General features: G+C 35.7%; 1 protein-coding gene across 1 annotated transcript in view; it reads right to left on the bottom strand.

Moving 5' to 3' along the window:
* Nucleotides 1-6,000, bottom strand: part of TSHZ1 (teashirt zinc finger homeobox 1) — a 54,340-nt gene that overhangs the window by 14,298 nt on the left and 34,042 nt on the right. The gene's annotated exons all lie outside the window — the stretch shown is intronic.

The following is a 6,000-nucleotide window of genomic DNA, read 5'->3' as shown; positions in this document are numbered from 1 at the left end:
TTAATGATCCTGCAATTAGCCAAGTGCTTGGATGCTTTATTCCAGTTGTTTTGTTCACAAGATATTACACTGATCTGTGCATGTAAAACAGAACGGTGATCCCTCATCTTCTCAGTACTCTGCCTGGGAACAGCTGCAGACCTAAGACACAGATTCCACAAGACCCCACGCATATTTAGATCCACTCACAGCAAATGACCTATGAAAACTGGTACACCAGAATTATGTACTTTCATAGAATTTAGCAACACTGCTCTTATGGTCTTATGTTTTATTTTCACAAAGCACAGTCACAGCAGTGAGAATAGTAGATACAAAAAATTTAAAACTACAGCAACCAAGCACCACCTGAATTCACAGCAATCACTAAAGAAGCAGCAACTGAATTTTCAGAAACTGAGGCCTCAGAAGGGAAGACAAGTAGTATGTGAAAACAGAAGGTGGCACAAACCAGCAATGCTGAATTACAAAAGAACGCTGTCCAGAAGGGGACAGGGTATTTAGAGGAAGGAGGTTCCAGCATAGCCAGGTCTTGTACACACACAACATGGCTCAGGCCTTTTGTAGTCAGTGACTGCTAACATCTATGAAGCTGCGCGTGTGTCCTGTCTCAAAGTGATTACGCACACTGATGTTAATGAAATGTAAGCACATGCTTAAATGCCCTGCAAAACATAAACAAGATTCCTCTACTCATGCTTAGGTTAAGAACGTGACTAAGTTCCTTAATGAACAGAGCTGCGCTTAGGGGTTTTCTGCAGAACTGAGACCTTAAAGTTAAATTCTGCCGTCATTTACACCCTGCAATGAAAGTCAAATTCTGCCCTCTATTATATGCAGACAACCCCTTTAGATTGTATTTGAAATCAATGGGATTGCCTGGGTGTAAAATGAGTGCAGTCCCTTAGTGCCAGAGAAAACCAAGCAACAAAGCAATTTTACAATGTTAGATCCAGCAAATAAATTCTGATATTATTGTTTTCGCTGTTGTTACATTATTATTTAGCTTTGCTATGAAAATAGATAGACAGAAAAACAGAAGATAATATTTTAAAGACAAGTTTTTTGAACTCCAAAATTTAATTAAGACAGTAATTTCTAGGCACACATGGCAACCACATTTTATCTACAAACTAATTTAAGGTGCTTTAGTCTGTTAAGATTACATTCAGGAGCGTTTTCAAAATTAGTAACTTTAAATAATACTGTTTGTGTCAATAGGGTCACAGACTGGAGGAGTTTCAACACTTGCTGAACAAAGAACACTGGTTCATCCTCCAGTACTTGTTCAGACAAAATTTCCACTGACTTAAATGTGTTTTCTGCCTGGATAAGGTTTCTAAGTCAGAATAGTATCTGTACAACTCATCTGCTGAACCAAACAATAACACTGCAACCTGCCATGGGCTTTCTATTTAAGCCTACACCTAGGGATCCTGACTCAAGAGACAAAAAGCACGTGATCTGTGGGTGGGAAATGAAAGAGAACTTAGGTGGATTCTTTTTCCACTTCACATTTCTAGCATTGCCAAATAAATCCTTAAATAAAATTACAGGATTCTTACCATTTTTCACAGTTTCACTTTCAGAGAAATCACAACAAAGTTTTTATACAATTAGCCAGACTTCTGTCTATAAGTATGGAAAAAGGAAAATACTTGTTTGTTTGTACAAATTCTAGTAAAAACAAGAGAACTATGATGATGCCTTTCAAACAGAATGCAGTCTACAGGATTTCCAACTCTGCAAGGGTAAGAGAAAGATAAGTCAGTTGGTTTCAAAACCTAACTTTATGAGGAAAAGGTGAGGATATGCCACTTGGACTACGTTTGTGGTTTCTCCTGCCGTTTCCTCATTTACTGGATATATATCATAGCCGCTGTGGTTTACCCTCAGTGTAACCCCTTCTGTGATGAAAGAAACATCAATCACTCACTATGGTGGGTTTTAGCAATGTAAGTTCATGACACCATAAAATTTGGGAAGTATAGGGACACTGTACACTGATAAAACGCCATTGCCACTTGCTTAAATTAAGAAACACATTCAGATCTGGTTTAAACTCAAATTAAGAAACCCATTTTTTAAAAAGATTATTTTTCAAACCAAAATTATTTTCAGTGCTATCACATCACATGATCAACCATAAAATACCTCCATTGTAGCAAAATTCAGGAAACATACTTGCTTTATTGTTTTCATTCACAATCATTACTTTAAAAAACACCAAAACAAACCAAGAAACAAAAAAAATCAATCCATACACAGCAAAGTATGTAAATAAAAAAGACAAATTAAGTTAATTATATCATGAAAGAGGACAAGCGATGATGCAAAAAGTAATTAAAATAGACGAGGTGCAGACTTTCACATTACCCCAAAACACTACGTTAATAGATAAAATCCAGACCTTGAAAAAGTTTAAACTTTTAGTATTTTTGTCTTCTGAAGAATAAATATATCTTGCTGTTGTTACGAACTATGACACTTTAAGGTGCAAGAAAAGACAGCCCCCCCCAAGCCCCTTAACAATTCATCGAAATATGACCTCCTACGTCATTTAATTTTTGAAAACCCTAAGGTCATGTAACACACTTTCTCTGTCATTTGTAAGTACATTAACTCAGTGGCCATACGACAGTGAAATTATGATAATGGGCTGCTAAAATGGGTCATGCAGACACTGCATTTCATGTTAGCTTCAAACAACAGTAAGAATATAGTCCAAATCAAATATGACAGTACAGAAGCACATGGTTTACTTTTCTCAAGGCTTTTTCAGTAACTGGGAGGGAGACTACAACAACCCAACATAAATGTATTAGTTGAGTTTCCCACCTATGAACTGTCCTTCTCTCCCCACCCATGATACACTAAAAGAAAACTGCCACACCTAACTAGCAAACTTTTTCATAAAAGACAAATCAGTGCATTATTCCTTGCAAGGTTTTCCTTTGCATAATACAAAGGTTATCTCTAGACAAAGCTTACAATCTTAAAATGAAAACAGTTTCTTATAATAAGCCCAAGAACTAAACAAATCCTCACACAAAAGAAGAAATTGAATAATATTTGTCTTTTTAAAGGATATAATTGTGAGTGTGCACTCTTCTGTCTGTACATAAAATTTGAGGGATGCTATTGCCCAAAGTCTAGGTAATGGAAGTTCATCAGCCTACACAAGTATCCTTTGAAGAGCCAAGAATTAAAATATATTTAATTTGATATACATATGGAAGCCAAAAAGTCACAACATTAAAAATTATTATTACTATTATTATTATTATTACTTTAGAGCTGAATGACAAAATGATCCTTTATGTTCCCGCTTGTATCTACAGGATCAGGAGTACTGTCTGCAAAATTCACACAAGCATGGTACATCACAGTTTGTTTTTTGGGGGGAGGGGAGGGGATTTATATGTAGTGGTGCAGTTGGGAGGAAAAGAATTGCAGTGTTGAGACTCTTAGTAAGACGACCTCCTGAAAATACAGGCAAGCCGCGCAGGATTGAATTCTGTGAACCAGTTAAAATGATAAAACTGCATTTAACCCATTGATTTTTTACGATATTAATACTTATTAACTACCTGTAATAAAGGCACAATTTTCTATAAAAAGCCCTTTTCTCTTTCTTTGTCTTTTCTGCACAATTTGAAAACTGTCAGTCTAATAGTTCCTAAGAGAACTCAAAGCAGTAAGGTTGACGAACACAAAAGCATAGAAACACCATCGCATGCAAAAGTTAGCTGAATAGCACAGATAATTGCTTGGATAATTATTTTGATAGAAGCCCTGCTGAAAGCTTCTGTATTTTCTCATACATGTTAAGTGTACATGACCTATCTCCTACATGTATGCATATACACATGATATGTAAGCTGATAACATAATTAGTGACATTTTGTTTTTTCTTTTTGGCTAATACAATGAAAAATGCATGCAGTTAGCTGAAAAGAAGGCTGGGCAACCTAGATTACTAGGCTTATATTTATTTTTAAGCAAACCATGTCTGTCAGACAGGGGGAGAAACCGAGTTACATAATTTATGTAAGGGGTGTCCATTATGTACACAGTAATGTAGCAGTGTGTGAGAAGACAAGCAAGTAGCAGTCAGCGAAGCTGCTCTTGAGGAAGATCACATTGCCCAGCTCCAGCCCATGAGCTTCCTGAGCCTTATGCAGCCTGACTGACAATGAGATTTAATGTAGCCTAACTATAGTAGCCTTGAGCACAGATGCAATTATAACAGGAAAGCGTGTAGAGTTTAGTGTATTAGAATGTATCAAACTGTTGCGAGCATCAGCAGTGTAATCAGAAAACGAAGGCTCTTCCAGCCTCTTCCCCCCACCTGAACACTCAGAACGTAAGAACCTTCCACTGTTAAGAACTTGAGAAAAGGTCATTTTGTTTTCCTCAATACCATAAAAAATGGTATAGCTAGATTTGACATGCATATGCAAATCAGCACAGAAGGGGAAAAAAACCTGATTTTCCTTCACACTGGATTACTGTATCTGTACAAAATGTTGATACAAACACCTTGAGTAAGAAAAAATCCCACACCATCTCTGTGGTTAAACTGGCAGGATGGACTTAACAGTTATAGCAGCATTGGACAAGGTTATTGTCTCATGGCAGATGATAACTAAAATGCACAATTCTATCCTGATCAGAAAAATATACATTCAATTTAACTTGTATTTTAATAGCTATTTCTATCATTTACATAAACAAGATTGTGAGGTATTTTACAATAACTTAGAATGATATATTGATTACAGATAACTGGTTAATAATCTCAGTATATGTAATACAAAACAAATGGAAATATTTATATGGAGGAGACAAAGATCGTCATGGCTGTTCAATTTGTATATATTTAAGATGTCATAATATGCAATACATCACTTTGTGCTTTGACATGCGATCTTTCCTAACCTTAATTAATGCTTTCATCTCCAATAGATTTTGAGTATATGGAATATGCTGACTAAATAAATGTGCCCCCCATCAACGTCCCCCACAAAAGTTCAAACCCTTCTATTTTACTAAGAAGAGAACTAAATGAATGTTAACTAAAAGGAGTGTTTACACAGAGTTTAGGGGAACTTTTGGTAATAGTAAGTAGGGAGTGCTCTTTTGACCGTACTTTTCATAAAACATGTATTCACACAGAGCTACAAAAGGCATATATGCAGACTAAATACATGTGGGGGGAAAAAAATCCACCTACTTATCATAAAAAGAATCACAAAATTATAAATTATCTTCTACAACCAAAGGGTGTATGCATTTTTCTTTCAGCCTTGCGATGGGTCTAGATAGGTATTACATGTACAAAAGTAACATAGAAATATACCTTAATCTAGAGCTAACATCTTTAATTTGTCACTTTCATGGCAGACATTTCCAGATAGTCTAGAGGTCTAGAAATTTTATGTTGCTAGCACAAAAGCAACTGAAGTACCTGACCACTTAAGGCCTCATATTTTAAAATTCATGACAGAAGCAATGTAAATTTTACTAAAGACTATTATATAATCAATAATTTGTTCAAAACGTTTTTCTCATAGAAAGTTATGATGTTATTTCAAGCAACTGCTTATTACTATGTTATAAAGCACATTCCTCCACCATATTCTGTTCAGGATCATGAAACCTTGGCAGCGTTATACATTTCCTCTTGATATACAGCAAGAAGTAACAGAGTTTGGGACAGTAATAAAAAGGACTCATCACTTTAAAATAGTTTAACATCCATTGTGTGCATTAAATGTTGGGGAACTGTTTGGAGGAACTACTGCAAAAGAGCAGCAAATCTAATTCTTTTCCCCTGTCTGATTGATACAATCAGGAATTCATTTAAACGGTCCTTTAGTGAGCTGTCATCAAACTGCAGCCCATTTACAGAAGGTTAGCTAATTAATGAACTCTTGATTGAAGATTAATTTGGCAACGCTTTTTAATTTTCGCCTTAAAACCATGACAAACAATGAT

Source organism: Apteryx rowi, unplaced genomic scaffold (genome assembly GCF_003343035.1).
Source record: "Apteryx rowi isolate R43461 unplaced genomic scaffold, aptRow1 scaffold_213, whole genome shotgun sequence".
NCBI lineage: Eukaryota > Metazoa > Chordata > Aves > Apterygiformes > Apterygidae > Apteryx > Apteryx rowi.
Note: the sequence above shows the minus strand (reverse complement) of the source record. Positions and strands in the feature narration are given on the sequence as shown.